Source organism: Sciurus vulgaris (assembly GCF_902686455.1).
Source record: "Sciurus vulgaris genome assembly, chromosome: 2".
In the NCBI taxonomy this organism is placed as follows: domain Eukaryota; kingdom Metazoa; phylum Chordata; class Mammalia; order Rodentia; family Sciuridae; genus Sciurus; species Sciurus vulgaris.
Window position 1 is genome coordinate 169,045,299 of NC_136462.1, and position 22,616 is coordinate 169,067,914.

The window sequence follows — 22,616 nt, forward strand, 5'->3', positions numbered from 1 at the left end:
AAATTGCATTGCCTTCTCTACCCACCCAGAGATGATCTGATTTTTATATATAGCAGTTTTACTGTTATATAATTCATATTTCACACAATTCAAGATATTAAGAATTTTACAATTTTCATCAATTTCAGTTTTAGAACATTTTAATCAACCCCCAAAGAAACCTAGTAACCATTAGCAGTCACTCCCTATTTCTCCCCACCCCACCAAACTCTCAGCCGTGGACATTTTCTGTGTCTATGTATTTACCTATTTTGAACATTTCATGTAAATAGAATTCACATCCTGTATCCCTTGTGACTTGCTTTTTTTCCTTTAATATGTTTGCAAGGTTCATTTGTATTATAGCATATATCAATATTTTGTTCCTTTCCATGAATGAATAATTTTCTATTCCATATATATACAACATTTTGCTTATTTCTTCATCAATTTATGAGCATTTGGGTTATTTCCATTTTTGGCTATTATGAATAGTGCTTCTTCTATGAATACTTCTATGAATACTCATCTATAAATTTTTATGTGAACAGATGTTTCCAGTTTGCTTGCATATGTATTTAGAAGGGAATTGCTGGGTCATATGTTAGATCTATGTTTAACTTTTTGAGAAACTGCCAAACTTTTTCCAAAGCTGCCATTCCCTTGATTTTGATTCTTATCAGTTACATACATTTCTTTGTACTTTTGTGTTGCTCTTTCCAAATGAAATATACAAATGCTCTGCATGCTTTTCAACTTAATGCAGGGGATTTCATTCCACATTAGACATATCCTGTAACTTAATTTGCTCATCATTGTCTCTGTAATATTTGTCCCTATGGGCACATATTGTACTAATTCGTTCACTTTCACTGATGTCGCTTGGTTGTATAAATACACATCTGACCTTGACTCTCTTGCCTGTTATCTATTTCAGTAATTTCTAGTCAGAGTAAATAATACCATCTTCTTCAGTCCAAATCATTGAAACTCACAACAAAATTCCACGTCTTGCTCACGTAAAGTTTGAGGTTGATGCTTCTAGCTAGGAAACTATCCTAAAGAACTCTCCTCCAAGTACTAACTCAGAATCTCAGCTTTTTCTGCCTTCCATCACTCACATTTTGTACCAGAGTTCTTTTGTGTTCCCTGCTGGATCATCCAGCTAGATGCTGAGTCAGAGGTCAGGACCATATGGGACATTTTTTAAAAAAAACCAGAGGGGTTTAAAAACTTTTTGCCCTCTTCATATTGGCTAACTACTTAACCACATGACCCCAAACTAACTGCACGTTAGAAATTAAGAAATATAGTCCACTTTATATTGAGGGAGAAGAATAGGAAATGGTTAGTATCCAGATTCTGCCTCATGGACTTTTAGATTTATCCCAACTGTTTGCAACTACAAGTAATGCCACTTTGAACATTCTTGAACATGTGTTCTTGTTCCTGTAGGCCTTGATTTCTCTACAATGTGTATGTATGAGCGGGATTGGTCATAGGGTGTGTGCATGTTGCATTTTCCAAGGTGCTGGACTGACGGAAGCTCCACCCAACAGTGTGGTGCTCCACATTCTTGCCAACAATAAATGTTTGTCAAATTTTTCAATAAAGGGCACTTACTGTTAAAAGGGAAATGACAAATGGCATTGGCATTTGAACCCAAGGAACCTAGGACAGTAAAAATCTGAAATAGTATGTTTCATAGACAGAGTAATGGCCCTCCAAATGTGTCTACATCCTAATAGCGAGAACTACAAAACAAATTGCCTTATGTGGCTAAAAGGACTTTGCAGATGTGCTTAAGTTCAGGATCTTGCAATGGAGACATAACTGGGGTTGTTGCTTAGTGGCAGAGTGCTTGTCTGATGCGGTTGAGGCCCTGAGTTCAATCTCTGATACTGAAGCAGGGAGAGAAAAAAAGAAATATGTTCTGAAAACAGAGGAAGGGATCACCAGCCAAGGAATGCAGGGTCCTGTAAAAGCTGGAGAAGTGAAGTAAGTGGATTTTTCTCTTGAAACATCAGAAAGAACCAGCTCTGCCGCCATCTTAATTTTGGATTTCTGATCTTCAGTACTCTAATGTAATAACTTTCATATTGTTGGAAGCCACTGAATTTGTAGCAATTTGTTATAAGCAGCAATAGGAAATTAATATAAAATAATAGTAGCTGACATGCATCAAGTACTTACAAATGCTAGGTGCTCTTCTCTGTGCACATATAGGGTTAATTCATTTAATTGATAGCACATCCCCCTAGTATCACCATTTTCAAGTTGAGGGTGCTGACTTAAAAAAGGAGAGAGAATAGTGAAAAGAGGAGGTAGAATTGAGGAAAAAGACTCACTTTGGTGAGAAAGCTTATACAATAACAGTGAACTGTAAAATACTGTAAATAGCAGGAATGCAAATTGTGGGCACACTGGAGCATGAGAAGTGAGGACTGTATATCGTGCACTTGATTTCTGGAAGGGTTCATAAAAAGGTGCCTTAGCCCTTTTTGAAAGATATAAGATGCTCTGCCTTGTATTCAAGGGAGAAAGGGAAAATTCAGGATGCAAGAACTTAAAAGAGATTTACAAAGTAATTTTTTTAACACATTGTTCTCTGATAATATATTTAATGATCATATCTAAATGATTTATAGCAATTTTCTGCTTACAAGAGGCTTAATGTATTTAAATCTTATTGTACCTTTGTGGTATAGGATTTTGTTCTGGAAAATATTGCCAAGTGAAATTAAATGCCCCACCAGGGTCCTGCAGCATGTGTCCATAGGTATTATATCCCTGATTCAGCAGTTTCTTAACTGTGCCTCACATTTGTCTATGAGAAGAGCCCATGTATATTTGCTATTTGTACCCACACATCTATGTTTGGAGGAAATTAGGAGGAAACAATATTCTACCTCAGTTGTGTGCTATGGGATGCTACTTGGTGATGGCTTTTATTAGATGCACACAGCATTCCAGTTTATGCTTCAGTCTCTTCTAGTCACCTTCTGATTATACAATCTAGCTTTGGAATTAAGAGGATTGAAGAAGCTGTGGAATGGCTTCCCTTCTCAGCTAGATACTCATGTTTTGGTAAAAATTCTTGTCAATACTCAGACATGTGAAATGTTAGCTCATCAGCTATTCACCCTGAGCTATCAAAACCTTGATAACTTTTGAGTATCATCTTTGGTAGTATTGATACTGCTAATTGTTTAAATAAAAAGAGATGCTAATGATTTAGATAGTATATTGGAAGTTGTCAGCTAACACCACTATATAATTTTAGAACATTTTATACTTCCAGAAGAAATTCTATGCCCATTATCAGAAACTCCACATTCTCCCTTCCCCCATCTCCATCAACCAGTAATCTACTCTTTATCTCTAATAGATTTGCTATGATGATATCCATTATAAACTATCTTTAATAAATTTTCCAGGATAAATTATAAAAATCATCTACATATAAATTAATTATCCACTATAAATTGATATCCATTATAAGTTAAATTCCATAATAAGAATGGAATTTATATTTTATACAAAGGGAATATATAGGCTTTTATAACCAGCCTCTTTCACTTAGTATTATGCTTTCAAAGCTTATGCATTTGTAGCATATGTCACATTGCCATTCCGTTTTGTGGCCAAATAATACTTTATTGTATAGATGCAGCACATTTTGTTTATCCATTCACCATGATGGATATTTTTGTTGATTTCACTCTTTTCGTGATTGTGAATAATGCTGTTTCTATGAATCCTTGAGTACATGAACATATGTTTTCATTTCTTTTGGGTATATACCTAGAAGTGAAATTTCTAGTTTATGTGGTAATCCTACGTCTAACTCTCTGAGGAACTGTCCTGTTTTCCAAAGTAGCTGTGCCATTTCATATTCCTACCAGTCTTGTGACAATGCCAGATCCTTCTCAACCTTGCTATGATTTGATTGTTTGATCCTCCTGGGTGAATGTGAAATGGATCTAGTGGTTTTGATTTACATATCACTGATGTCTAATGTAAAATATCTTTTTATGTATGCATTTGACATTTGTATGTTTCCCTTGGAAAAAATATCTATTCATATCCCGCGTCCATTTTAACATTGAGTTATTTGTATTTTATTGTTGAGTTGTAAGAGTTATTTTTATATTCAGATGGTATGCCGTTATCAAATGCATGATTTCCAGTATTTGTCTTTTAACTCTTTTGTAGTTTGCATGAAAGTGTCAAATTTCATCATCATTCTGATGAGGTCGAATTTATCTGTTTTTCTTTGTTTCTTTATGCTTTAGTGTCATGTCTAAAAAACCAGTGCCAAAATTAAGGTCATACAGATTTATCCCTGTGTTTTATTCTGAGTTGTACAGTTTTGGCTTTTCACTTTAATCTTTTTATCCATGTTTTAGATTAATTTTACATATGGTATGAGGTGGTGGTAGTCAAATTCATTTTTTGCCTGTGGTATTTATTTCTCCTGTCACCCTTTGTCGAAAACGCTACCTTTTCACCTTAAATTGTCTTAGTAACTTTGACAAAAATCCCTGACCATGGATGTATGAGTTTTTTCCTGGACTCTCATCCCCCCACCTCCCCACCATACACTATATCCTCTGTGCCTGACTTAAAAGATTACTTGAAGTTGTTACTTAAGCTATTTACATGGCTGATCCTTGGAGATTCTATGAGTCTTGGAAGGCTCTTGGAAATCTGTACTTTACATAAGCACGAGCAGGTGACTCTTTGACAAGACCAAAAAACCATGACAATTCTTTAGAAATGTCAGTGAATTTTAAGAATCACTAGAAGTCTTGAGAAAAATGCAGATTCTGATGTGGCAAGTCTGAATCGGGGTGGGAGCTGAGATTCTGCATTTCTAACTTGTTCCTGGGTGATGTTGGTGATGCTGGTGACAGGAGTCTGGGAGGCCTAACGTAGCAGTCATCACACTATTGCCTTCTAATTGGACCCTGGGGCATTGTTAGACTTAATTGGATATATGAATTGTTTTTCCATATTGTTTGCCTTTATTTACTTTTATACTACAAAGATATTAAACTTCTCCAGCTGACTGACATATTGCCTTATGTGTTGAATTTGGGGGAAATGTTTTTTGAAAAGACTTCAGGATATTATTTCTGAGTTTACAAAAAAGGCATTCTTCATTGAAAAAAGTTATTTATTAGTTTCTGAACAATGTTCCCATTTATTTTAATTCCATTTTTTCCCAGATGTCTGTTGGCAGCTTATTTTTCTCTTATGGTTGATACTTTAATGCATATATATAATTACATCATGCTGGACTGAAAATTGTTTTAGAAAAATCATAGGTGCTAGATTACATCAATTTCTCTAAAATCTATTTGGTTAACCTTCATTTCAGGAAAGATATATTTAGAAACTGAATGTGTTATTCTTAGAATCATCCATGCTCCTTTTTTCTCTTTGTTTTTAGTAAGTCATTCTAATTATTTATGTATAGAATATCTCCATTTTCACCTAAGGAGCCCTTAATTGTATCAATACTCTCTCAGGAAAACTGCTTTTTCTCAAGTACTCAGGTAGCAGATTGCACTTTACAGTCCTCAGTTGGGTGCTCAGATGTGCCTTTGCATACCATTTCATGCTATCTGGGCGTGGTGTAGTAAGTGGTCATTGATTTCCTGTTCAAGGGGTTTTGTAGTTTCAGTCAACTGCAGATGTTAATTCTAGACGCCAATTTCCAGTAAACCTACATTTTAAAAATGAGCTCCTCTTAATGCAGTGTTAGTTTTTATAACATTGGCAATGTTCTGAGTTACAATTCAGTTGATTCTTTTTCCCATGTGTATTGGTCCTTAATTGCTTTTAAATGTTTCAGTAATATTTGGTGTGCTTCAAATAGAATCTTAAGGTTAGTGGTGATTTTTTTTTCTTTTGAAATCTTTTGGGTGCACCACATTGTGACTGCACATGTAGCCTGCATTTGAAGCATGGTTCAGAACTTCTATTTTTTCTTTTATTTTTTGCTAGTGTTTTTAATACAAGTAATATATGCAGACATTTAAAATATCAAATGGCACAGAAAGAAGTTCCCCCCTTCTAATCTTAGTCTTTTGCTCTGCCCAGTTAGATTTAGACAATACTTTGACATCTCTGTTTCTTGATCCATGCAGAATCCCTTCAACCCCTGCTCTGCGTAAGTAGAAGAATTTAGTGTGCAATCATACAATGTCCTAACTTTCCCACTGCTCTCTGTCAGTTTCTGTACTGTATCTTCCTTGTGATTTAAAATGTGTTTAAATTCTCTTTCTTTTCAGTCTTTAAACTTTTTTTTTTTTTTTTTTTTTTTTTTTGTGGTGCTGGGGATGGAACCCAGGGCCCTGTGCTTGCAAGGCAAGCCCTTTACCAACTGAGCTATCTCCCCAGCCCTAAATTTTTTTTAATTAAATTTTTTTTAAATTAAATTTTTTAATTTTTGAAATCACATAATTTTACACAGAATAATCAAAAAGCAATAAAAAAGTATATTTTGTTAAGTCTCTTTTTCTCTCTCCTCAGTTTAGGAAGTTACTACCTCCAGGAGGTAACCAATGTTTATTGTTTCTGGGGTCCCCTTACAATCACTTTCAGTGCAAACGAAAGCACACGATGGGCACACTCTCTCCCTCCTCCCATAAGTACAGTAATGTCCCTGTTGAGTACTGTTCATATGCCCTTCAGATCCTCTTGCCTTCACTTGTTTCTTCCAGTCCCTGCAGGAGCCACCAGCTCATTATGGCCTCTAGCCATCTTCTCTCAAGCTCAACCTGGCTGCACCTCACATTATGCTTGAACCATATGCCTCTTTCCTTCTGCCCCAGGGTGCCATTGTTTCTGCCCAAAGCACTGATTCCAAGGTGAGATTCTGCTTATTGCAGAGAAAGATACCACTCAAAAATATGGGAAACGATTATCTCATAGGACTGCTTTTGGACCAATGGGAAATAAAAGCCAGTTTAAAAAAATGTATTACTCCTCTTTTCTGTAGATCAAATATTCTAAGAAGTTTTTCTTATGGCTTCCCAGAGGATGGTATCGCGAGATCAAACATAACCAGCCACACTTGGAGGTGGCCAACACCATAAGGTATTTTCATATTGACTCTGCTTCCCAAGCCCCTCACTTTGCTTCCTGAGATTACACTCAACGGAAAAGCCATAACACACAAACCCTTAGCCCTTTTCCCTCATGGCATTGGTGGCCTTTGGTTTGAACTATTTTATATGTGGAATTAATTTTAATCTTTCTCAAGCTATTCAAAATTAAGATACTTTAATTCATACTGGCATTTCTTACTAGTCTGAATTAATAAGGTTCTATTATATTCAGGTGCTGAATTACAAATCTTGTCAATATCACATTTAATTGAAACGAATATGAAATCACAATGGAGATGGAGAGACAAAGAGAACTTGTAGATTTTTCTGACAGAAATAGTTTACATGGTTATATTATATATTCTATAAATATAAAAAGTCTGAAATAATTCTGTAGCAACAGAAGTTTTGAGGATATAATTTATTTTCATATATTTAGTATGAATATTAACATAAATATAAAATATTGAATTAAAATATTAGTATAACATTATATAGTAATAGCATTAATTATATACTAATATAAATTGATTTAAAATGACAATGATTTAAATATAAATAAAATCTTACAGTTCTCTAAGAATAGGATATTTAGAGAAAGCAAATTTTTAAACAAAGCTCAGACAGCTTCTTATTCATTTGAAAAACATCTATGAAACAGTTCTGTAAGATTAAAATGTATATTTATTTACATAATTATAGATATCTGTGACTATATTTACATATTTAAACATATAAACGTACATATTGGAGGAATTAGCTCTGTGTTCTATGCCTAATATTTTCCCCTATTGCAGCTATTTCTATGTAGTGTCCCTTTCCTCTTAGATTGTGTGGTGGGGAAGAGGGACCCATTAAATTATTCTCAGTCATGACAAGCCTTCTTGACAGGGGTTTTATATAAGATTTTCATGTTTTTTTTTCCATATGGACAATGTTAATATTGAGTAAGAAAGCCTTGGTCAATATTCATTTCTCTTTACTGATTCCATATCTTAGTATGAAAATAAATGTCTGTAAGAGTGAATTGGAAAATTAGATATTCCCCTTTTACCTGCCTATACTAGAAGACTTTTCAGACTCTCTCTCTTACAGTCTTTGAATTTTCTGCAAGTGTCTTTGTTTATTTCCTTTCCAGTTAGCTTCTGCAATGTATCTTTTCTCTCCCAGTAGTTTCTGTCCATCTTGAGTTGGGAGCATGTCATAGAATTTCAGATTCCTTCATTGTAAGAAGGTTTATAGATAAGAGAATCTAGTTAGTCATGTGCGTGTGGTTAGTATCACCTCTTTAGGAGTTTTAGCAGGGTGACATTTAAGACTTAGATTTGGCAGCCAGCTCTCCGGCTAGCCGGAGCCTCTTTTCTGTACCCTCCGTCCCCGGCCGCGCGGAGCCGGGATGCACTGCTCCTGCTGTGGGTCCTCATCATGGAGACCAAAAGGGTGGAGATTCCCGGCAGCGTCCTGGACGATCTCTGCAGCCGATTTATTTTGCATATTCCCAGCGAGGAGAGAGACAACGCAATCCGAGTGTGTTTTCAGATTGAACTTGCCCATTGGTTTTACTTGGATTTCTACATGCAGAACACACCAGGATTACCTCAGTGTGGGATAAGAGACTTTGCTAAAACTGTCTTCAATCATTGTCCATTTTTGCTGCCTCAAGGAATTCCAAAAGACACTAAATTTAACCCAAAAACCAGAAGAGAAATTCGGAATATTGAGTGGTTCTCTATTGAGAAATTGCCCTGTCATAGAAATGATATGACCCCCAAATCCAAACTTGGCTTGGCACCTAACAAATTTTTTATGGCCATTTCCTTTATCAGACCATTAAGGGACTGGCTTTCTCGAAGATTTGGAGATTCCTCAGATAGTGACAATGGATTTTCCTCAGCTGGTAGCACACCTGCTAAACCTACTGTGGAAAAATTGAGAATCTATGATTATAATTACCAAATTATATTCTACTGGAAATAAGTGAAACAGTGTAGAAGAAATAAGAATGCAGTTAAGATGAAAAGGAAATAAAGATACTACTAAAAAGTTATGAAATATTATATTACAGTGTTTCTTTAAAAATGTGTACATGTTCATCTTTGGGAGATCTTTTAGCCTTAGGGTTTGTGTTCTTGGTGAGTGGGTAAAGAGATGATAAAGCAATTGCCAACCAAATGTAGAGTTTCATATGGAAGTAGTAATGCTGATTGATTAACATGCCAATTAATACTTGTGTGATGTGTTAGAGGAAATGTCTCAGTTTTATCTAAATAAAGGGTAAAAATACTGAAATTTTATTATAGGTCTTAAGTAGAAAAGGAGAACACTGAAGTATTACTCTGAAGTAATCTTACTATAATGTGGTTTTGGGGATCAGTGACTATGCATGTGTTATAATATTTTTATTGAATATTGAAAACTCGTTTCAAAGTATACCTTTTAGAATCAGATATTTTTTGCGTATTTGACATAAGATCTTTATTTAATTTACTTATCCATTGTTTTGTGCTCCTGAATTCTTTACTTTAGAAAATAGTTTTATTTCTCATAACTTCTTATATCATGAGCAAAGTTCATAACTGACCTGTGCAATAAAATTCCATACTTGAAACCTAAAAAAAAAAAAAAAAAAAAAAAAAAAGACTTAGATTTACCTCTTGGAAAGTAGATTGTGTAGTTAGCAAAGATTGTTAGTCCACAGTCATTTCATCAGCCATGGAGAAGTCAGAAGTAAAGCTACTGAAAGAGCCACAGTGAACTGTTATAATAAATTGAAATACTAGATCTGGTGTTACACATTCATTTCTTACTTGCTGGTTATATTTGTCAATCTGTCAAAACTAACCCTACCACAAAAGAATACACCAGGGAAGAGTCTCTGAGCATATTCTTCTTGCCATCTTGCAGGCATGATGTTCAAAAAGATGTTCAGCTTCATAGTGAATATAAGTCTTTGGATAGTGCTTGGATAATAAACAAAGTTTAAAAAACAAAAGTGACCTTTAACTCTATGCTTAGAGCTAAACTTCCTTCATTTGGTTGGAAAAACAGGTCATATTAGAAATTTAAATGAGAGGAATGGATAAAGTGAGTTATCTCTGTGAAAATGCAGCTTGGAACCCTCAGAGCATCATGGGTCTTACTTAGATGGTACAGATAGTTGTTCTGGCCCAGAGCTGATGCCATTCAACCTCAGCCAGAGAGCCCTAGAGGACTAGATAAAATAGTTCTATTTTATTAAAAGGTATTCTTATCAATTACAATAAAAGTTGTTTCTTTATAAACTCTATCCTTGAATTTTTATATAAAGAATTTATGATCATGAAGTCTAAACTTGCATTAGTCTGCTCTTCAGATATTTATAGGGTCATGCTATTCTCTCATTCCTATGTTCTCTTCCCTCTACATAAGACTCGTTTTTTGTCAAATATTCCCAAAACATTCAATCACTCATGGTCAGTGACCTTAAAAAGTCACTTTATCATTATGTAGAATGATACTTCATCATTATGGTAGAATCTTAGGTTAGAATTCCGTCTCTTTTACAGAAGACCTGTAGGTACCTCCTAGGACAGAACTGAATGGAAATATCATGGACATTGAATGGGACACACATTCTTATTAATGGACATGTAATCATACTTTGAACTAACAAATCTGCATGTTGTTTTGTAACAACATGTTCAGATTAAAACTGCTCTGGTCCTTTTCCCATATGTCATAATGAAGTACCCCATCCTGTTCATGTGCATTTAATTTAGGGGCATAATTACAATAAAAATAAAACAAATAACAATAAAGAACAATGATCAAAAGATACCACTTTCACCTGTTCAATGGACAATGAAAAAAATATACTGGGCAAGCATACAGTGAGTATAGTGGGCATTTTTTATTTGCCCTACATGGATATGTAAAATTTTTGAAGGCTGTTGTGCAAGATGTATCATAAATTAAAATTTCATTCAAGAATATTCTTTCAAAATGAATCTTTCTTAAAGGGGTGAAGATCTCTACAAAAGATGTCTTCACTACTTCTCTAGTATTCCGTTGGTCTTCATAACCATGCTCATGCTAATACACTTTCTTTTCCTTTTCTCTCCTTCCTTTGCATTTATTTGCCAAAAGAAAGCTCTTCCTTGATTCATGGTTCTCAAACTTGCAAATGCACCAGAATTACCTGAAGGGCATGTTAAAACAGATTATCGGGCTCTATATTGGAGCATTTTTATGTAAATTAATCTGGGATAAGGCCCAAGAATTTGCATTTCTAGTAAGCTATTAGGTGAAGCCAATGGTGCTGGTCTGGAGACAAGACTTGGAGAACCACTGTCTTGAATAAATAGTATTTATTACTTTATAAGAGTCACATCTGGCAGATTGATGTCACTGCAAAATTTATGAGCCCCAACTTCAAATGAAAGTAGTATTTTACTATTACTACAAATAATACAAATATTATTACAAAGTCTACAAAGAATATTGCATCTCGTCTTTCTCCCTCTTCAGATTACCTCTTCTTCTCAGGTGCACATCCATGTACACACTTTAAGATGAGGACTTGCTTTATGCTTTCTTGAAAAAATGGAAACCAACAGAAGAAAGACTGCTGACAGCACAAATCCATAATCCAGCTGGTGTCTGAATCCTATTTTCTCTTACTTTGAATCCCTTACTACCTAAACTTCTCCAAATTTAGTGTGCTTGGTTTTTATTCCCACCATATTGGATTATTCCTCTTACTGTACAAATGCGCACCAGGACTTCCCAACTTAAAATTATTCACATATCAACAACTATGAACCATTTTTTTACCCTAACAATCCCGAAGTTACTGTACATTTTCTGTAATATTTCAAAGCCTACCTTTTCGTAAGAATTGTTTTTGTGCCATTCATTCTACTTACCAATAACTGGTTAATCTAGTCCAACCCGTTTGGCCTCCAGAAATGCTGCTGAGGTAGATTTCCCTGTGGTTTCCTAACTTCATAGTCTAGCAGATGTTTTATTCTTCCTCTGTGTAATATTTGAACAATTTACCAATCTACTGCTTTCTTTGCCAGAGTAACCATCTCTAAATAGTCTCTAGAGGATGGGGTACCTCTCTTCTCTTAAAACACTTTCCCTATGTAGTTTGATTTTTGTTTAGTACTAGGCTTTGAACCCAGAGGGAATTTACCACCGAGCTCCATCTCTAGACCTCTTTATTTTTTATTTTAAGATTAAGTTGCTTAGGGCCTCACTAAGTTGCTGAAGCTGATCTTGAATGTACAATCTTCCTGCCTCCACATACTGAGCTGCTGGGTTACAGGCATGCACCACCATACCTGGCCCCTAAGTAGTCTTATTTATCTCTCTCTGGATAATTTCAAACCACACATACACTGATGAATAATTTTCCTTTATCTTATATCTAATACAGACTTTTATGCTGAAGTCCAGATTCTCACATACACAGTTACCTAACTGGTATCTTCATTTTAGTTTTCTAATAGACAACTCAAAACTGGCATACCCAAAGGGGAACCCTCATTTCCCCCTGCCATCTAGTCCTTTCCAATTCATCCCACCCACTGCCACCATTTCTGAAAAAACAAAGCATCACCTAGTTGCTCAAAGTCTAGAAGAAGTCCTTTGACAATTTTTTTCTCTTGTACCTTTCATCATCCACCACGTTTTGACTTTATTTTCAATCTTCCACACTCTTCCATTTCCAGTGCCCCTCTCTAGACAGGCCATGCCACAATCTATTACCTGTATCCTGTAACAACCCGTAACAAGATACCTTGCTTGTCTCCCTCCAGTCAGGTTCCCCAGTGAGAATCATCTTTCAAACCAGTTCATATCGCTCTCCCACTTTTCACACTTTAGTAGTTTCTTCCCATTGTTGGAATAAAATTTTAAACTTTTTGTTTAGCCTCCTGTAGAATCCACTCATCTTCTACCTGTGCAGACAAGCCTTGGGCTGTACCCTCTATACTGTAACCACACTCATTGTCCTTTGGTTCCCTGGAAACAGTTCCCCAATGGGGATATTGCATTGGCTGTTCTTCTCACTCTCATATCATTATATCACCCATCCCTTAGCTACCTAGATAATTTTCATCCTTTAGAACCCGACTTATTGGCTGCATCTTCAGGGGGACCCATTGATATGTCAGTTTCTTCTGGTTTTCCTTTCTTCTTCTCCCTCAGAGTAGAAATTTAAATTTTAAAAGATATTTTCATTTGTTTTCTGGCTTATCAGCCTCTAGTAGATCTAGTAGTTCATGAACTCTGAGATCAGAGAATTTAGTTGCTTTGTTAATGTCTAACTCCTCAGAGGTTAGTCATTTTTAGCTGCTTTGTTGATGTCTATCTCCTTAGAGTCTGGCTCATTGCTTGGCATGTGGGTGCTCAGCAAGCATTTGTTGGGAGACAGAATAATATTTATTAGAGCATGGCTTTTCAACAGCATAAAATCTGGATACTGTTAAAGAGGTTCATCAATTTAATGATTAAGTTATAGGATAATCCACATAAAGCCTTTTTAAAGAAAGAAGCATACACATTGACATGGAAAGGTGTTTAAGAAATATTAAGTGGAAAGCCATATTTCTAAACAAAATAGAATAACATTTGTTTTAAAGTCGGTCTCTCTCCCTCCCTCCCTTCCTCCTTCCCTCCTTCCTTCTCTCTCTGCCTCTTTCTCTCCCAGTTTCTGGGATTTCTGTTTCTTCCCAGGAATGGCAATACAGAATGAGAGCAACTTCTTCTATTTTACCCCATTTTGAAGTATTAAATTCTTAAATATTTGCAAATTTCAGTTGTTCCTTTTATTACACCGTACTTTAAAACATAAAGGCATTTTAAAATGAATTACAAATAGTATGTATACTATATTCATTAATTTTTTAAATTTCGTTCCTCATCTGTTATATATCAGATTCTGCTAAAGACATCATATACAGAGAGGTCCATTTGTTCTCCATGATGGGGTATCAAAAAGAGGGTAAATCTTTTTGAGATTTGTCTCTGACAATGAGATTATAGTGAGATTATGATTGGATTTCATTGCACCTTTCCATTTTCAAATTTTTGTAGAAAACATGATTAATTTTGAAATGACTCAAGTTATTTTTAAAGGCATTTGAATACTGGTGTAGAAAATAATCATTTTCAGAACAATTTACTTGGTCAGGTGAATACTTTTCAATTTAATGGGAAAAATCATTGTATAAATAGCTTTGGTTTAGATACACTTTTAAAGGTATGTTTAGTACTTAGGCTTAGAACATTTATAAATATGTAATTGTTCCCAATAGGAAACATGGCACTCAATCTTGCTTTTCTTTGCCTAGAGACTGATCTCTTGAACATAGCCTAGTGACATGCTCATCTTGGAAAATGAGTACCCAGGGGAGACTCAGGGTGACTGTTAATGAGGTAATATTTGCAAGGTACACTTGAATGTGTTTATGGAAGCCACATATTATATCCAGAAGGGCAAAGTGCTCTGGGTAGTAGAAGCTGAGTAGTAAGCAGAGTGTGTCTTGGGTGGGTGAAGAATGTGATTCTTGTGGGTAAAACATACTAAATTGTGAGGTAGGAAAGGGAATGGAAAGGAGAAGAAAATCCATGCAGGGAATCTTATCTACTGAAGTTGTGATTCTTTTATTAAAGTGTGATTCTTGGAGGAACAAAGAAAGACAACTATCAGATTTGGGAACTATTGCCTTAAAGAAATAGCAACTTTTTGCAAATATCACGAACAAAGTTCCAAACACACAGAAGCACAATGTGCCTATGTCTGCCCCCAGGCCCCTCTGCCCTCTGTTTTCTTATTTCTTTGATGTTCTTGTTTCCAGTATCTTTTTTTGTGCACTTGACTCTAAATGCAGTGTCCCAAGGTCCCCTCTTAGACCCTGTCCAATACACCACTTTCAATATCAGTCATATACACCTACTCATTGATCAAAGTGTATCTCCCATCTCCCCTGCTTATTTTCTCCAATGAACATTTCTCTTTGAAGATTACCAATCTGTTAATCCACATTTCCCTTTCTATTCTTTATTCCTATGTTTTCAGTACTTATGTAAAGAGATTCTATGACTTACATCTAATCCCTTGCTACCTCCATAAACTCTCATGTCTTCTTCCTCTGAGACTTATAATTCTAGAACATTCTGAGTCAGCTCTCTTGCCACCTTAACTGACTAACCTATAGGTAATCTATAGGTAGGTAGCCTGACCCTTGGGTTATTTTGTAACAATATAAATGGATATTTTATTGCAAAATTTTAACTTTAAAACATTTGTGTTTATAAGTTTGTTTTACATTTGTTATCAATGAGATATAACAATATAGTTTATATCCTCAGGAAGCTAAATAAGTGTTGAATAAATCTAATAAAAGAATCAAGAGTTAGAGAAAGTGACCCCTATTGATGTGATTCATAAACTTTTCTGACTCTGTGGGACAAAATGAGCACCCCATTATGCTGAGAAATTTATGAGGCACTATTATAGTTATTGAAAACATTTTTGCTGCATATTAGTCAGCTCTGCATCACTGTAATAAAATACTTGACACAGGTACAGTATTAAGCAAAGAGAGGTTTGTTGTGGCTCATGGTTCTGGAGAATCAAGTCCAAGAGGGACAGCCCCATTGGTCTGAGCTTCTGGCAAGGACAGTTGATTATGACAGGAGAGTGTGTAGGAGTGAGTGCTCATAGTATAAACCAGGAAGCAAAGAAAGAGGAAGGGCCAGGATCACTTGGTCCTCTTTGAGAACACACCTCCAAAGCCTTAAGGGCCTACTAGGCCCCACCTCTCGAAGGTCCATAGCATCTCCCAATGCTGCCATCCTGGGGACCAAACCTTTAACATATGAACCTTTGGGGGGTACTACCTATGTTTAAACCATAGCACCCCCTATGTTTTCAGAGCACTCTGCTGATGCAGTTGAGCAGTCTTGCCTTAGTCCCCTTTCTCTAGGCAGGTATCCCCTAAGTTCCCTGCCTGTTAGTTATCTGCCAGCAGCTTGATTGAGTCATACCCTGCTTGATTCCTAGAAGGACCGTGCGTGCCAGCTTCAGCTTGATCTAAGGTTAATTATATCTCCCATAACCTATGAGTTTTTCACAGAGTCATGCTTTCTGTTGCTGGGGATTACTATTATAACACATAGTAAAATATAAATGGAGTGTCAGTCATTTCTGAAATGGTAATATATTCTCCAGCTTTCTATTCAAATATTTTCCTTTGAGCTTGTTCTTTTGAAGTCTCTTATTAAGTAGTCTCAAAAGGATTGCCTTCACTTAGGTATCTTGAAAATTAAATTGGAGATGTGTTCAAAGATGTGCCTGCCATGAGTTACCATCCCACTTAGAGACTTCCTGGAAAATCTTGGTTATATTCGCATGTAAAAACGTTTGCTTGTATTGTTCATGGGCTGGGGAGTATGATTCCTACAAGCAGTACTTTTGAGGAACATTTAAGTCATAGCTCTGTTATAGAACCATTGTGACCTTTGACATGTGTTTTTAACCCAGGGGCCCAAATCAGAGATTCTGTTCACCATGATTACCAAGCTTCCTCTACAACCACCATCCACTGTCCCCACTTAAATATGGTATCTTAGATTCTGTCATGTTCTGCTTTTGTTTTTCTTTAATGAAAGATCATGCATGGAATGGATCTTTTAAATACTCAACACATCTTTATTTCTTTCCCATGTTTCAGAAGTTATCAGAAATATTTTCTTCTCAAATTGATGGTTCATTTACTAACTTATCTACATAATAAAGAACTAGTAAGCACTGTGTACAGAGAGAGATTCCGAAATAGTTATCAAACCCAGTCCTGGAAAAGCCAGAGAAGAATAAGAATGACTTCATGGAAACATTTTTCCACGGAAAGAATTGAGAGTTAAGAGAGTTTTTAAACTTAAAGTATAAACTCTGGCATCTTTAAGAGCCTAGTACTTCACTTTGAATTGTGAGGGCATCTGTTGTGTACATTTTGAAAGGAAGAACAGTTTGATAGCCATCTGTCTCCAAGAAATGCAGCCTTGGCAGCAAGATGAAGCAAAAATGACATCTGCATGGACTAAGAGTTGTGAATTAGGTATAACTTTTGTTGCATATAGGGTCCCATAAAGGAAGAAAGATCTTACAGAAATGCTCAGATGGGCTTGTGTAACAAGGACTTGACTGCATGGCAGCTAGTACAGATTTCCACAAATAATTGATTTGTTCTGCCTGAGAGCTGGTAGTACAGCTCAGCTCAGAACTCTCCTAAGACCTTCTAGGGGAGGCATGGGATCTGAAGCTTGGATATGAACCCAGAATAGGAAACAATAAGACACTGCATATGATTACTTTTGTTTTTTTTTTTTCAAGGTAATAATCAGATTTGCCTCTGCTGTGCACCCACCAAACAAGATGTTTTTTATAGATAAAACTTTTTACCTCTTTTTAGTTCTCACCTTGAAGCTGACTAATACCGTAGGATCTTTCATCTCTGTTTTGAGCAGATTTCCCCTTGGGGATTTTAATGCAGTTGAACAGGGTTGGCAGTTTAGGAGTGGGGTGGTAATATAGAAGGAGGTCACTTTGACCCCAATTTAAAGCCTGTCTGGGTGTGTAATGATTTCAGGATGTGCCCTGACAAGGTTTTTGGAAATCTGTCAAGGTGAGGTGTTAGTAAAGAAACCAGGTATCAATTGTGACAAGCCACTCATCAATGTTAGGCCCTTCCCTTTTTATGGGAGACACATTTCTATGGTTCCTTGGCTGTGAATCTTCATTAGTCTTAGTTTCTATGATTTTCTGTGCAAGCATTGAAGCTGTTGCTATAGTCCTATGATTAAACCTGCTGTTAGCCACCACTATTGAGATCACTTTCAACAAAGTCAATGCTTCCATTAATTTACGTATATTTAGAGCAAACAAAACAAATATTCTGATTTTTTTCTCTAAATAGCACTGCTTTTGATTTATTTAGGTGTATCTGTATGCATAAACACACATATCCACTCCCACACAGGGTAGAGCTGGCTAATTTTTAAGCCATTATTTTTAAAATTAAATTATGTAAACATACAACTAAATAAGTTTCATAAAGCAAAGTAGTAAGCACTTAAAATCCGCCATTCCCTCATTATTTTGCTACCGTTTCACTACTATCTATGCTCTTAAGGTTATTTACCTCTTGCATAGGTATGGGAGAAATGCTGTGTGAGAGCGTGTTGCTGCTTATTTATTACTAATCTGCATTTAACAACATCAGAATTGTTTTTTCAAAATCTATTTGTTAAAACATTTACCAGCACACAGCTGAAAATGTACAGCATGCACACACATGCATACATACACAAGCGAATCCTTTCCATAACCCTCTAGAGGAGGTGTCAGATTTTTTATTTTATATGTGAAGAAAACAAGCCTGGAGAGTTTAAGTAATTGACTCAAAGGACCCCTTGCATACTTTAGCTCTCCTATTTTCACAAATTTAAAATAAGAAGTAAGGATGATTAATGGCTATGGAAGAATGAAACAGTTTGGAAGCAGAATTAAAACCAGAGGTTTGAAGGAAGCAAGAGAAGAAAGCCATGTGAAAATCCTGAGGGAAATCATTCTTTAGCCAAGGGCCCAGCCAGTGCAAAGGCCCAGAGGCAGGATGGTGATTGATTTTCTAAGGATAACTAGAGTCCTCTTGGGGTTGGGGTAGAGAGGAGGAGATGGAGAATTTGAAGGGGTGAAAGAGGTAATATCAGATTATGAAACAAGGAAAGAACCTTTATCGCTCTATGCCTTATTTTTCTTGTCTGTACAAGGTTTCACTTCATGCTCTTGGGGAAAGTATTTGTGATTCACTGTGTTTTACTTTTAGATGAATTACTGCTACTAAAGCTAAACCATCACTTTTACCCTAACAGTGCTCCTTTCTGTTGACTTAAATATAAGGTTAAGGTAGAAAAATTATTTTTTGCCATCTTTAGCAGCTGCATGATGAGAGCTCCTGTAATACTTAAATATTGCTCTCCAAATATGTACCATTCTACTTAAAATCTAATCAAAATCCTCAGTGCCATGCAACTTAAATTCACTTGGTGTTACTGGGGCCTGCTGCTAGGTAGCTTACTAACAGCAAGATAGAATCCAAACAGGATACTGTATTGTGATACTTTTCAAATGGCCAACATCATGGGTCACACAAGATTAAAAAGCAATTGAACCATATTCTATATTTTGAAAATCCAGATCTTCTGATTATCCATAAAATAGATCACAGAGTCTTCTTGTGCACATTATCAAATTTACAGGTATAGATTATATTTAAATTAAGGTATAATTTTGATACAATGAGTCTTTGTGGTTTTGCTAATATTCTTTTTCTTATATGAGTGTGTTCAGTTTACTAAAATTAATCTCACTGTCTACTTTTTGCGTGTTGCACTGCATATTCAAGACATGTTTTCTTAGAAAGTGGATAGGGTTGAAAGAAAGGAAAGTACTCTACTGGACCAAGGAAGCAAGTCACCAGATGAAATGAGGCTGGAGTTAAAACAGGCATGGAATGTGGGTGTCAGACAAGTCCTCTACAATATGTAAATGTGCAGAGCCCTTCTCCTGTCCAGTGTGGAAGACACTGTGGACTGGGTTTACTAAAATCCTTCTCAACTCACTTCTCTTTGCTTCCCTTTCCATGAAAGTTAGAAAACTCAAACACTCAATTTCTCAGTCTCCTGCCAACCAGGCATTGCAGTACAAAGTTGTTGAACAGGCTTCATGAAAAGCCTTTTAAAAAGATTTGTTTTATTTATTTTAATTAGCACATGATATGTCCAGCTAGTTATGGAGTATACTACAGTAATTCAGTATATGTGTCCAATGTGTAATGATCAAATAAGGGCAATTAGCATTTCTATCTCCTGAAACATTTATCATCTCTGTATGCTGGGAAACTTTTCTAGTTATTTTGAAATATAGTTTCAATAGTCATAGACTGTAGTTACTCTCCTCTGCTACGTACTATCAAAACTAATTGCTGTTACCTAACTGTACTTTGGTCCCTGTTATATATTCTGTCTCTGTCCCTTCTCTCCCCTCCCTTCCCAGTCTGTAGTGACACTAGTCCATTCTCTTCTATGAGACTGATTTGTTAAGTTTCTAGTCATGAGTAAGAACATGCAGAATTTGCCTTTCTGTGCCTGGCTTATTTCACTTAATGTGATGTCCTCTAGTTTCATCCAAATTGCTTTAAGTGACTGGATTTCATTCATTCTTATGTATGAATAATAATTTCATTGTGTCTGTATACTACATTTTCTTTATCCACTCATCCATTGATGAACACCTTGGTTGATTTCATATCTTGGACAGACTCAATGAGCAGTAATACCCTCTAATCCTTTTGTATTTTGCTTTCTTCTTCTTGTGAGAATGGGACTAGGATTTCTGGAATCAGGTCTGCAGTTCTTAAACCATGACATGACTAGTATCAGAACAATGGTTTATGCACCAAGAATGGAGATGGACAGATAGGAAGGATGAAACCCTTTGGACCAGTGCTTCTTACTTCTTAGGTGTCTGATAGGTGGCATGGGAGGTCTGGGAGATGTGAATCAGTCTGTCCTAGGACACTGAACTTCTGACTTTGAGGCTGACCCCAAAGTAACCTGTTGATAATTTTAACACTATCATCCACAGACACAGCTTTATCAAACAGTTCTTTAGGTGTTTATTTTGATAGACTGGATATACTCTTGCAAGTTAGAGTACACAATCAAACTAACCAAAATTTTGTGGATTGATTTTTCAAAGTTACTGGCAGAAGTTTTTTTTTTTTTTTTTCTTTCCCTAGTCCAAATAGTAGTTGTATGTCATCCTAGTCTTTGGGCAGTTCTCTATAAAGTGAAACATTTTCAACACTTCTATACCTGGAGATTATACTTCATCTTCATTTGGAGGCTTGCTAATTTTCCAAGGAGATACATGCAGAGGGACATGGAGAGACTGGAAAAGCATTTGATAAACTTGAAAAGTTGACAACACAGAAACTGTGACTCTTTAAATCAAGTTAGTACATTTTACCTTAACCATTTCAAAACTACAATGTAAAACTTCTTTGCTCAATGTGAAACTTCTTAATTCTGTCTGCATTTTGTTATAAGCATGCACATCAAATGTGAATAGCACACTAAGGCACGGTGATGATTCAAACAATATATATAATAAAATATAGTCATTACTTTGCCAATTTTGAGAAAATGGATTCAATTTGTATAATAATTACAAAATAATTTCTACATCCTTTGTTAAATCTACTCACTGTCATTGGATACATGAGAATCCTAAGATATAAACTGAAAAATAGCTAAAGTATGATATTTGGTTAAAACTTCAACTTGATATGTGTACTTTCAAATTTGAAAATCATTAAATTGGAAGTGACTCTAAGGTAATATGAAGCCTTCCTGAAATGAATGGTAAGGAAGCACTATATTAAAATAAATGTCTTCATATGAAGCTAAATTTTGACACATATTTGGCTCAATTAGACAGATTTCATCAATCTATTCCTCTATTTGCCCATAAAGAGAAAAGAGCTTAGGTAAGAGAAAGTATGAAAACCCTATTTGAATATGTAACTCCATATCTTTGTTTCTGCCCTTACTTTTTGCATATGATCCTGCCTTCCATTCACAGAGTGCTGTCTGTCTGCAGTTGACTTCTCTTCTTCCTTCCCTTCCATCATTTGGCATCATGTACATGCATACACTATGTATTCATGTGTGCATATATATATATTATATGAGCATTCATATATATTTTTATATATTCATTTATATATAAACTTGTATATGTGTATGTGTGTGTGTGTATATATATATATATATATATAGAGAGAGAGAGAGAGAGAGAGAGAGTGAGAGAGAGAGAATGTGTTTGTTTATTTGAGATGTGTTCTCACTCTTACCCAGACTGGCCTCAAACTCCTAATCCTCCTGCCTCAGTCTCCTGATTAGCTGGGATTATAGGCATGTGCCACCACATCCAGCTAGGCTCATATATGAATAGCATCAAACATCCTCTAAACTTTCAGGCTTTGATCATATGTCCTCTCTCATATGTGGAAGCTGGAGAGAAAAATCTACAAAAGGAATCTTATGAAAATAGAAGGGAGAGCAGTACAGTTGAGGAAGAGGATCTGGGTGAAGGAGAAGGGAAGGGAAAAGGAAGGTACTGGGGAACGAAAGTCATCAAATTATGTTATGTGCCTGTAAAAAGTCACAATGAATCCTACTATTATGTATGATCATAATGTGCCTTTAATAATTACGTAATATACAGCAAGTATCTTTGACTTTGGTGGATTTCAAATTTTATTAAATATGATTCAGTTAAAATGCACATAATCAAGGGTAGCACAGGCCACAAATATGGCATTCGTGTACACGGCACCTATCATTGATTTAAAAGTAATGACAAGTTTGCATAGTTTAATTTCATACAGGTTTATTTGTATCAACCCA

At 35.7% G+C, this 22,616-nt stretch overlaps 1 protein-coding gene across 5 annotated transcripts in view; it reads left to right on the forward strand.

Annotated features, from left to right (window-relative positions):
• The window catches only part of PAK5 (p21 (RAC1) activated kinase 5), a 386,653-nt gene that overhangs the window by 120,380 nt on the left and 243,657 nt on the right, over positions 1–22,616 (forward strand). The window contains exon 1 of one of the 5 annotated variants that reach the window (XM_079126872.1): positions 7,031–7,086. The exons of the other annotated variants lie outside the window; for them this stretch is intronic. The gene's annotated coding sequence lies outside the window, so the exon portion shown is untranslated. Of the gene's footprint in view, positions 1–7,030; positions 7,087–22,616 lie in introns of those variants that run through there. 5 annotated transcript variants of the gene reach the window in all.